Raw genomic sequence first — 12,706 nt, 5'->3', positions numbered from 1 at the left:
AGATCCTCCATTTTGATGGTTTCCCACCTCTATGCTATGGCATTGTACTCAATGCATGTTAAAAATTTTGGCATACTGACACCCTGTCTCTTCAATTCTTTCTACCGGTTTGAATCCTGGTTGGGAAAATTCTACGCAAGTAATCCGAACCCTTGGAGGACCATTATTACTTTCAGCACTACGTTGAAGAAACCATAGAGGGTACCAAAATATATGATGTGAACTCTTGTTGCATTTTCTGCCTTCAGCTTAATTGTCTTATTCAGGGGCAGACCCAGTCATTTTGGATTGTGTGGTCAAAAATTAAAGTTGTGCTACAGTGCCTACATGAATGACCGTGAGGTTGACACAACACATATACACATGAGGTCGGGATTATTTTATTCATTGGGACCCCGCTAAGCATGTGAGGGCGCGATCACTTGCAAGTTCATCCTCACGGGTTGTGTTTAGCTCCAAAAATTAATGTGCAATTTTTTAAAATAATATAATATTTATAAAAATAAGTTAATACGTATTTTGACATCTTGAAAGTGTCTTATAATTATCATTACCAATATTGTTAAATTAATTTTGCTACATGTATAATTTTGTTTATCATGTTATTTATAGATTTTGAGCTAACGACGAGTAAATCAAATTGGATGTAAGAAGTAAATGAAATTTAAGTTTAACAAAAAAATAATTTGAAAGTAATTCGAATTACATTTAATCCGTAACGAATTTAGAATTTTTGACATCATATTTAATGTAAAATTTCATAATAAAATGGTGTAAATTATATTGGAAAATCTATCGTGAAAAAATAATATACGTTAATGAAATAATTGAAATTTTTTTTTAAAAGACGAGTTAAACGCATCTTTTAATATGTACGTTTAGCGCATATTTAACTATTTTCGATATCTGTTTGGACTATTCGATATAACTACGATGTAATTTTCATAACGAATTTCTAGATGATGCAAGCGATTTGTATATTTGGATAGTATATGATCATTGGCAAATTTTAAAAGTTAGCATATCATCAAAATTTTTGAAATACTAATTTGAAACGACATTTATTATTATTATTTTTTATCGTTGTTGTTTATTTTGAACAACATTATCACATCACTTGTCACTATCAATTTATTGCTCTCCTTGGACAAAAGGTGGCCAAGCGCTGTGTTGTCGGAGTTCATAGTGCGCCATGGTTAATTGAACAACCGTAGTTGGAGGAGAAATCTTGACCAAGATGTTTGGTCGAACACCTTCTGGGCATTATCAGAAGACGAAACTCTTGAATATTGCATCCTTATTGAACCATGAATGGAAAAAAAAAATAGATGAAGAGGCTTTCTATTTTACTGTTGCTCTCGCATTGCCTCGACAACCTTGAATGAAGGCTACCGGTGGCTTCGTTGGTAACTCTTTAAAGCTACAATTGGGCCAAAGAATTTTCATCTACCATGTTGTGTGTTCAAAACTCTTAACAAAATGGGTCCTCATATTGAAATGAGGGAAATCCTATTGAATTTTGGAATTTTGATGGTAGAAGCTATTGAATGATTTGTACAGCAACAAGGTGGGTTTTTGAGGATATTTAGTTTTTGTAACTGTATGTGGTGGGAAAGAGATTTTATTGTGAAGGTTCCATTATCCTTTATCATTCTTGGTCACCATAGTATGCCACTTTGCCCCAACTTAAATGTCTATTTTACAATAATGGCTGCAACGCTGAAGATTCAAGATGCAAGAAAATATTGTTTAAGCTTGCTGACAATTCTTTTCTCCCTTTGTTTATCCTTTTGGCAGCTGATTATTCAACATGGAAACTAATTCCAGTAGCACTTTTCTTCCATTTTTGGTGACTGACTTGCCTATTTTTTTGATAGAAGAAACTTTCTGGATCATCCTCTTGATTGCTACCTTTGCTCCTTTTTTAGCTGAACAAATTGCCCGAAAATTTTTCAATTTCCGGTGACCTTTTTTGTTGGATTTGTACTTATTTCAACTGTAGTTGTCGTTTTTTGAAGAAATTTTCAGATTCTAGTAGCTATATTTTTGGCCGAAAACAACCATTTTCATGGTGGGTTTTTCAACCCTTTTGCTAGTGGCCATTTCTTCTCTTTTTTGGGTTGCTGTCTTTGATTCTTCTTGGTAGAGAATCGATCGAAAAATTCCATTTTTTCTATGACCTTTTTTGTACGTGGTATGACGCGATTAATGTACTGGTTCCCACAAATGGCGCCAATCTGTTGACCTCCAAAAATGGCTCCAATAGATGCTCGGCCTCGTTCCCTAAAAATCTGCACACGTAGCACCCCATCAAGAGGCAAAGACAACTAGACAAGAAAAAGGTCCAGCGATCGCTTGCACTCCGACGGTCAAGTCAACAACCGGACGAAGATAAATATATAGTGCAATAGTAGAAAGATGGGGGATTCGGTTAGAGAGTTAAAGACCTACCTCAATTTGTGAAATCAATCCATATATATAATATAGAAATGTGAGTGAAATGGGCCAAACGGATTGGTGGGCCGAAGGCTAAGCCCAATAAGGAGGTGATCATATAAGCATAATAATAGACACCTTGATTGGACTTCTTAAGGCCTTGGTGGCACTTTGGCTGGCCTCTTTAGAGCCTCGGCTTTGGTAAGATGGCCCAATATGGGATGATAATTTATAGGCGTAATAGGATACATTCTTATTACAAACAAATTAGATTTGAAGTCATTGGTTTGATGGTAAAAGCTTGTATTTTGAGTTGATTTGGTTGTTCAGTTTTATTAGAATAAAGATTTGTCTAGTGCTCTTGTTTTATTTTTTAAGTCCTGCATCGAAATAGATTGTGTAAGCTAGGAATAAGTTAGTAGCAAATTTTCTATAATGTTTTGGGTAGTTTTTTGATTTCTTTGATTTCATTAACTGGGCTTAAATTCAATAAATGTGTAATGTTATTATTTTTTGAACCATTACTATTTACCAATAAGTCCATGCCAAACATTTTTCTTATTTAGCAGAAGATATATGCTGGTCATTGACGAGATATAAATGATCAATACGTACTCATATGCATGTATGCGTAAAAAGGATAGTATTTATTAATGAGCTTTGCCGCTTAAATGGGGCTGGTGACAAGGTTTAAAAATAGTGGCCGAAAATCCAATCCATAGTCCTGTTCGAGTAGCATTAGCGTTTATTAATATGTGTGTTTATCTCTCTCTTGATTCAAAATTTCATAGAATTTAATGTAGGAAGACATCTTCTCTATTGGACAATCGTGCCTATTAGGTCAATTTGAGGACGGGACATACTCTATTTATTGTTTTTATGATCATAATTCGTAATTTTATTATAATTTATCTTTCTGAGTAAAAAATTGCCTTCGGTGTTGTCTCTCGAATTCCGATGAGTTTAGAACGGCCAACGGGTGAGTATGTTTTGCAATAATATTATGTAATTCAATAGCAATTTTGGAGAATTCATTTCTTTTTAAAAGTTGAGCCCTCTTGCGCCTTTACAAGAATAAATATCTACAGACGTGTGCACATGCAAGTATGAAAGATAAATTTCTCAAAAACTTATTTTTAACATTAACCAACTAACGTGTAATGCATGTTCAACCTACTAGTATATAATGATAAAAGATTTCATAAATATCCCTTTACCTGATTGAAAATTACTAATATGGCCAAATTTGATTTAAAAAACAAGATATTTGTTATTATTTATTGACCACGTTTTCTGTTCTAGGTTGATCCGAACGATATTAGCTCGATCCATTAAAAATGTGGTTTAAAACTCAATTCAATTCAAGGTGGATTATCTGAATTTTATTATCTCGATCCATTAATATTAGTCACACATTTTATGGGGCTCATAATTTTTCAATCATATATTTCATCAACTTTTATCAATATCTATTACAAATTTGAAATTTAAGTCGTAGTAGTTATATCCAATTGTCCAATGGGATAGAATGAATTGAAATAGAGAAGTCTTTGCCCTATCCCCATTTTTACAAGAAAATCAATTTTTTGTATTAATTATGATAAAGTGGATATCTTGTCCAATGGGAAGCACTAATGGAACTTTCAACGATTAATTTTTTTAGAGGAGTTTTTTAATTTAAATTTTCATTGTCAAACTACCAGATTCTGAGACTAATTTGATTGGTATCATAATAAAAAAAGGCGCGAAATATTAAATATTTGTCTAATATTGTAATTAGCTTAATAAATGTATTTGGTTATTTACAAAGTGGTGTTAGACTTTCCTTTTTTTATGTAATTCAAATTTAAAATTGGTTGACCAAACTATTAACCAACCGACTTTAGGTAACAACGGTCAAGGGCATTATGCAAATCTTTAATATATCAACATTATGGTGAAAGATATGTTTCTTATACATATGAAGATCATTTTATATCCCTAGATCTAATAAAAAAAGAATCTTATAAAGAAATTGTCAATAAAAATCTTCAAAAGACTCATTTAGGACTAATAACGGCAGGAGTAAAATGATTTCATATGGAAAATTTAGGAGCTAAAGTATTAGTATATTTATATAATAAAATATTAAACGTTAAAAAAATAGGGTTGCCTCCCAACAAACTTTTTTTTTAGTCTTTAACTTGACTTTGGTCATTGAATCATGGGCACTTAAAAAAGGCTTTGGATGCCTGGCTCATTTTCCTTCGTTTGGCTTTGTTCCACTCTTTTTTAAATCTCCAAAACTCAACATTGCCCCTTCCCATATTATAGGACTTGCCTTTTTCATCAAATTCAAATTCAACTATGAAGATTTCTATCTCCTCATCGGGTTTAATCACAAAATCAATTTCTTGGCAATCAACCAAGTCAAAAGAATGTAAGTCGATTTTCTCCTCATTGATTGCCACATCTTCATTTAGCTCCGTCATGATTGATTTTTCATTGTCTTCAAATTCTTCTTTAATAGTTGACTCATATGTGGATTGAATGACCGGTTTGTCATCTAACTCCACGGGCAATAGCGGCAATAGCAAGTCTTTCTATCAACTCCATCGAGTGGATTATACCCTCAATTTTGAAATCCATCTCAATATTTGTAATCTCCCACAAGAATGCCTTCTTCATCCAACTTGACAAGTTCATTGTAATACTTTGCAAGTACCCTCTCGTTCCAAAATGGAGGACCATTTCCAGTAAATTTGATGTCCTCGTCCCAATCATTAGGTACATAATCTCCTACGAGCATATAACGTTCATCGAAATTGTCCAGTTCTTGTTTTCGACATTTCAAATATTGTCTAAACCAAAAAAGTTTTGACATTGAGGCATCGGTGCAAGAATACAAGCATTGCCCTATACAATGCATTGCATGAAGCATAAATCCATAGTCATATAAATACTAGACATTGCAAACCCTTTATTACTTTACCAAGATGGGAATAATGCAATATAGTTGAAATGTAAAATGAAAGAATACCAACACAAGATAGATTAGCAACGCGGGGCTTAGCCAAAATATACAAAATTAAAAGCACTTAAAAATAAATAAAAAGAAATTGTTAAACTAAAATTAACAAAAGTGGTAATCAAAGTAAAACACTTCCCTGCAACAGCGCCAAAAAATTGTTCGCTAAAATTATATACCGCAAGTGCACGAATAGCGTTCAAGTAATAAAGTGGACCTTTTGAATTCGTATTATCGATCCCTCGAATAATGTTTACTTTCGATTACACAACTTTAATTAATTTAAATGTTAACAATAAAAACAAACACACGATAAATATTTGGTTTTGGAAAATAACAAATATATATATATAATCATGGGAATTTCGTAAGCAGACGTAGTTAGGGTTCATGGTTTCGTTAAATCGTCGCCTAATTAATTTCTTTACAAGCCAATTAACAAATTATTCATTTACAATGTTAGACATGATCTTCCAATTTTAGTTAATTACCTCTCTCGAGCGAAATTAACCCTACTTAATTTGTTTAACCTACTATATCTCTATGTCGATTAAAATTAAAAAAATCGTATTAAATCTTTGTGAAAATAGCTCATTGAGTCACCAATGGTTAGGAGTATATCATTATCTCCTAGGAGTATATCATTATCTCCTACACAACTTAGGATTTCTACTATTTGGTCTAAAATGCACAATCTTCTCTTGAACAACGTATAAATCACTAAACATAATCATTCATTACCCACATAAATAAAAATGCATTAATAATAGTGAAAACACATGAAAACAAATAACTTAACACTGAAAAGCAAATATTAAAATTAATTAAAAGTTATGTTAAATTAATATCATAAATCCCAACACAAATATTTAGCTCATGTTAAATATATGACAAAAAGGTGAGTATTTTACACAATACATTGCAAATATGACAAAAATAGTGGAGGAAATAAAAAGATATAGATAAAACCCCTTTTTGAAGCTTGGCTATGATTTTCTCAAATATTTCTCAAAATCCTTAGATGTATTCTCCTTGTACTCTTAATTTCACTCCAAAAATGCCAAGAAAAAAAAAAGAAAAAAAAAAGAGAAAAAGAGTGAAGAAAGAAAAATGGAAGAGGAAGAAGTCCCAGCCAAAGAAGCCTTAGAAATGACCAACAAATCGGTATTTAAATGGTCAAAAATCGCCTCTGTGAAATTGCAAAGGAAGTCCCAAATTTTACATGAAAAATAGACAATTTGCCCATTCGGAAGGCAGCGCCCGCACGTGCCTTGAGAACATTTTGGTTTCGGTACATCTCCAATGGCTTCCCACACATGCACCATAATAAGCCTACGTACACGTGCGCCGGGGAGAGGGGTTCTTCATTTTTTTTCCAATTTAGTCCTCCATTTAATTGCACACAAGGCCCCTTAGCTTTGATCATGTACAATCTGGTCTTCGAATTTTGATTTCCGTATCACTTTTGCTCTCCAAAATTCAAACTCTAGGTCCATGAACTGTGGGCACTCATGCATATTGGTCCCAACTTCACAATTTTATACGCTTTTGATCCCTTTTCGTTCTATTTTGCCTTATTCTTTTTCCTTGAGGGATTTTTACCTACAAAAGCAATAATTATATAATAGTGAATAAAAATTCGTTCATTTAATCAATATTTAAGTTTATTTAGGTATAAGTTTGCAAAAACACACTTATCATGTAGAAAGTTTAGCATTAGATGAACCTATATTAGAAAGATTATATAGGAAGGTACCTCCATCATGGGATGATAAGATTAAGAAAGATGTAGAATCAAAACCAACAAGAGATACAACTATTAGGGCCACCAAAAAAATTTTAACTAATAAATTAAAAGAATATTGTGTAGAAGAAGTAGGTAGAAAACAAATTTAAAAAAAAATTAAATTATTCTTTTTACTCAGATTTATATACATCACAAACCTATGATTTTAGAAGAAAAAGAGAGAGAGAGAGAGAGAGAGAGAAATTGTACAAAAAAAGATAAAATGCATAAATATAGAAAACAATATATACATACATACTTTTGTGCTTCTGTGTTCAAAGAATATAAATGACCTAAAGGTTAAAAGAGACCCTTTTTCACTTTTGTGTCAAAATCTTCATGTGAACGCGTTGTGTTTTGAATAGCACCAAAAGTTAATCTGGATAATTCTATTTGGACAGGCAAGGATCCTAATTGGCACTCCCCTAGACGCTCCCTCCAATAGGGTGCGCCATTTCAACGCCCTGGATGGACCGTCCAGCATTGTCACCGACAGACATCATAAATTATCAAACACATTAACGAGGTGTTTGTGTCTCATTATTTGTGAATAATATATTATAAAACAGTAATTGATGTTGAAATGTGTAATTAAAAAAGAAGAATTTTTTTATTTAAGTATAGTATTATTTAAATGAAAAATGTGTGATTGAAAATAAATACTATAAAAAAAACAATATAATAGAACGTGATGTAATGGTAATTAACAAACAAAGCCTAAATATTCCCGTTTGGCACCCATTAATTCCTCATTTTTCATGCCTCATTTTCAACTTTTGTGGCCCCCTTGTTTGAATTAATTTCAAATTTGTTGGCAATGACATCATTTTGTGTACGGATTCTGACAAAGCTGATATAACTTTTGAATTTTTAATTGTTTTATTCATTCTCTTAATGAGATAAGAAGAAAAATCTCATTAAAATGAGATTCAAACGGGGTTCCCTTTTTCCTTCTTCAATGAGTAGAAGCAAAAAGACAATCTTTAAAAAGAAAAAAATATATATGTGTGCAAAAATATGAACACGTTGAAAATCTAGTGATTTCATTTAGACACGGGTGGATAGAATTAAGTCATGTTTGGTACCACTAAAAATCTGATTAAAATCTATATCGAAGTCAATAATTAATTTTAATTACGAATTTTATAGGATTCATAAATTTTCAACTATACATTCCATCAACTTTTATCAAACTATGTTAAAAATATGAATTTAATTTCTACCAAACAGTGGATAAATAAGTTAGGTACGTAAAGAAAGTTTATAAATTGTTACATCTAGTTTGGTTTAGTTTTATTGTTGATTTAACGCTTATATTTGTACTATGGATAACAATAATAATGCGTGACATAAAATTAAGAGTAAATAAACAACATGCTTCATTCTTAGTGAGAGTTACATCTAATTATCTTTATATGATTTTACCAAATCAACGACGAAAAATAGTAAAATTTATTTATGAATTCATGTCTCTCTACACAAAAAAGAAGCTTGTGTTAATATCTTTTATACGGGGAGAAAATAAATTGATTAAAGGAAAATGAACGGTACATATTTAACAAATTTAATGTCGATGACATATTATTCTTCTAAATCTCAAAATTATATACAACCACCAAATAATACCGAGTACTCCATATATTTAACACAAAATTAACTTACTTTATTGAAAAATGCTGGATTACCAGGAAAAAAAGGGATAGAGAAGGGCTAGTGCATTGTTAATCAGCGACGATTAGTCTCTTTGATTTTTTTTGTTTTCCCCTCCTCTATTCGAAATAGTAAAAGTGGATGTTATAAACTTTGCACGAAGCCTTTATAAACACAGGCAATTTCTACTTGCAAAAACACATTAACACACACGCGCGCACACACACACACACAAAAAGTCCTAAGAAAATGGGGGCGTTTTCTTAGCTTATTTGCAACTGCTATGCTCGTTCTGATGCTTTGCTTGGCCAATGGTAAACCAGTTTCTCATAGTTATACTCGACGTTAGGGTTTTTATTTGATTTCTGTAAAACCAATTATTTTGTTGCCATGTAATATTAAAGAATTAATTAAAAGTAGTTAATATTGCTAAAATCCTATTGGCCTAATTGAGAAGTAGCAGTTTTATAACTATCCATTTTGATATAAAGTCGAGAGTTTTATGGCCCATAAGAGACTACCTCTCTCTGTATAAATGTGAATGAAATACATCAATTAATTCATTCAATTACAGAGAGGAAAAGTGAGAGAACAGTTTCTTTAATTAACAATTTTTATTTTTTTTTGCTGATTTAAATTTCTCAATTATTGCTATGGATCAAGATATATTTCTTGATCAATTAAATTCATATGTGAAAATCATGAATTCTACATATCTTGGCATTAGGGTTTAATTTGTTACAATTTCCTCTACAACTTGGTCGACCACATGCAATGAGGGTTTTGTGTTAATTTGTCAAGTGAAATATTTTGTTTTGCTCTAGATAATTACGTTGCAGCTTAATTTCGTTTATGTGATTACATTTACATGCAGGCGCGAATCCAATACCTGGCGAGCACCCGCGGTCGAGCGTGCTGGATTCGGTAGGAGAAATTTTTTTTTTTTGACAACAGATTAAAGTTTTACCATATATTACTGGTAAGTAGCTTTGTTCTCAATCCTCCTTGTAGCTCAGCTGGTTAGAGACAAAGGGATTCGAACCTGTACACTCTTGCAAAAGTAATTACCAACTTAGCCATTGTGGTACTTCTTTGTTTGTGTCACTTATTTTACCAAAAAATATTTATTAGGTTTTAACTGGTTTAAGCCAAGAACAATTGTAAATACTAGAATCCGCACTCTTCCTTTTAATTATACAAAACTTGGCAACAATATCATTTGATGAGTCATGTTTATTCTTATAACAAAATTATATATGTTCAATTTGAATAAAATAATTGTTATATTTAAACTTTAGGCCTTATTCGATTTCTATTTTTTTCAGAATATATTTTTACCTCTTCTTTTCATTCACACATTTTTCAATAAAATAATATTATATGCAAATTCAAAAAATTTCTTTATTTTTAGCAACACCTTCTTCTTCAAATCACTGTTCAAAAATGCATTTTTTACCAAAGAAAATAAAAAATTATCAAACGAACTCTTAATATTTTATTGCGATCGACGGTAGATGGTCAACGACCGCCCGTATTGACTCAAACTCCTGAATTTTCCCCTGTTTACAGAAACAGGTCCAATGATGGTGGCAGAGGCAAGGATATGCGAGTCCCAAAGCCAAAGGTTCAAAGGGCCGTGTGCGAGAAATGCCAATTGCGCCTCCGTGTGCCAGACGGAGGGTTTTCCTGTTGGCCACTGCAGGGGCTTCCGCCGTCGCTGTTTCTGCACTAAACCTTGTTCAGATTGATCAAAGAGTCTGAGATTGAGTTAAATAAGAATTGAACTAGTGCTTTTGATGTCAACTCTTTTCTCTGTGTATGTTTGCGTGTCTTAAAATAAGAGTGTCCCCACTCTCACCCTTATGAAGCAGTGTCGTGTTGTTTCTCGTCCTTTGGTGGATGTTGTTTGATCACGTGTTTTCAATCTATGGCTATAATTATGCTTTGTTATTGACACGTTTTTTCAACGTCACTATACTAACTTGTCTTGAATTCTACTGCACAAGCCACACACATTATGGGGGTGGGGTAAATTTTTTTTTAAAAATAATCACCCACCCCCTCACACAGCATGTGAGGGGGCCTGTACAGGCCCATGAACCAGAGCCTGTACATCAGGCATTATGCAAATTGTCATACGAGTTCAGTTGATAGTGATTTTGCTTTGAACAATGCTACAAGTACATCAATTTTAACATCAATTGACATAATTGACAGCTCTCTCACATACAAGAGAGCGGACTCACAATTAAAATAATCGTTGGCTCCACAATTGTGAAAGTGCTATACGTGTACAGCACTGTACACACAGCAATTTTTTTTTACTTCCTGTAGAAAAGCTTTCTCTTAAGCCAACTTCCTTTACAAGTTGAATTCAAAAGCAATATCATAGTCTCGAAAGCAACTTTTGACCTTTCAGAATCATGTCAAAGTGGCCTTGAGATAATTTTTCAGGAAATTCTTCTATGAAAAGGAAGCAAAAAGAAATGCCTAACCAATTATGCCCATATAATTTTGGTAAGCTGAAAATTAAAGTCGTCTCAAAGTAAATTGTCATCATAAATCAAGTGAAAATTATACTATCTTCCGTGCATAAGAGTTTGTTTCTATTTGATTTCAAAATTTTCGATAGGCATTGTTCCTTTCGAGCCGAGCCCTTGAGTACAGTGCTTTCAAGAAACATACTTTTGTGTCGAAGTCTACCCTTAACACAAACATGAACCTTAGTCATTTTGATGGATCTTAAGGTAGCCATAATATCTTTGAGTATAAAAGAAGTAACTAATGTTAGTTTGTTTCGAGTTGATCGTTCTATCTACATTTATTAGTTAGATCAATAAGAGGCTACTAAAAAATATTCAAATTCACGGATTAACTTTGATTAAAGCAATTAAAATGAAAATTTTCGCTAAAATTTTGTAATCTTGGTTAGATAAATCAATTATTCGGATCGAGGCTTTTTGCTAAAATCTTTGAAACGCAATTCTAAGTTCTAAGATTAATTCTGAAATCATAAAATTGAAAAAGTTCTCTTCTTCCCAGATTGATACTACACCAAATTATGTACAACTAAAAACTTAACGAAAACGAAAAGAATGGAAGAAAGAAAATCGGAAATAGAGAACCACTTGATACTTTTATCCCACTGTTCCATTAGTTGCCGACTGAGACCGGTCGCTGTGTTAATCCTAGCGGCGATCGGCAACGCTTCTGCTGGTGGATCTCCTGAACCACCGGTCTGATCTCCGGCTGCTGGAGCGCTGGGTGATTGATCTTCTCCATTTCTTGCCTGATTTTCCGAACTTGGCTGTGAATCGGTACTCCGCCGACGAATCCGTCTTCCTTGTTAATTTTCTGCTCCATTTTAGGTGTAACCAGAAACCACACCTTACACGCCTAACAACTACTGATGAGTATTTATATATGGAGTGGATGGCTGATTTATTCAATGAATTAGTTAGAAATTGGGCGAATGGAATAATGATAAATAAAGATTCATAAATATCCTTTTTCCTGATTGAAAATTACTAATATGACCAAATTTGATTTACAAAACAAGATATTTGTTATTATCTGTTGACCATGTTTTTCATTCTACGTTGATGCGAATTATATTAGCTCGATCCATTAAAAAAGTGGATTAAAATTCAATTCAAAGTTAACATTTAATATTAATCACACATTTTATGAGGTTCATAATTTTTCAACCATATATTTCATTAATTTTTATCAATATCTATTACAAATTTGATTTTTATCTAAATCAAACGACTTAATAAACTAAAATTAATTAAACGCATACAAATGCCAAGTGAAAGCTATTTGAC

The sequence above is a fragment of the Olea europaea genome, unplaced genomic scaffold (assembly GCF_002742605.1).
Source record: "Olea europaea var. sylvestris unplaced genomic scaffold, O_europaea_v1 scaffold1787, whole genome shotgun sequence".
NCBI classification, from domain to species: domain Eukaryota; kingdom Viridiplantae; phylum Streptophyta; class Magnoliopsida; order Lamiales; family Oleaceae; genus Olea; species Olea europaea.
The sequence above is the reverse complement of the archived record's forward strand: the minus strand, read 5'-3'. Positions refer to the sequence as shown.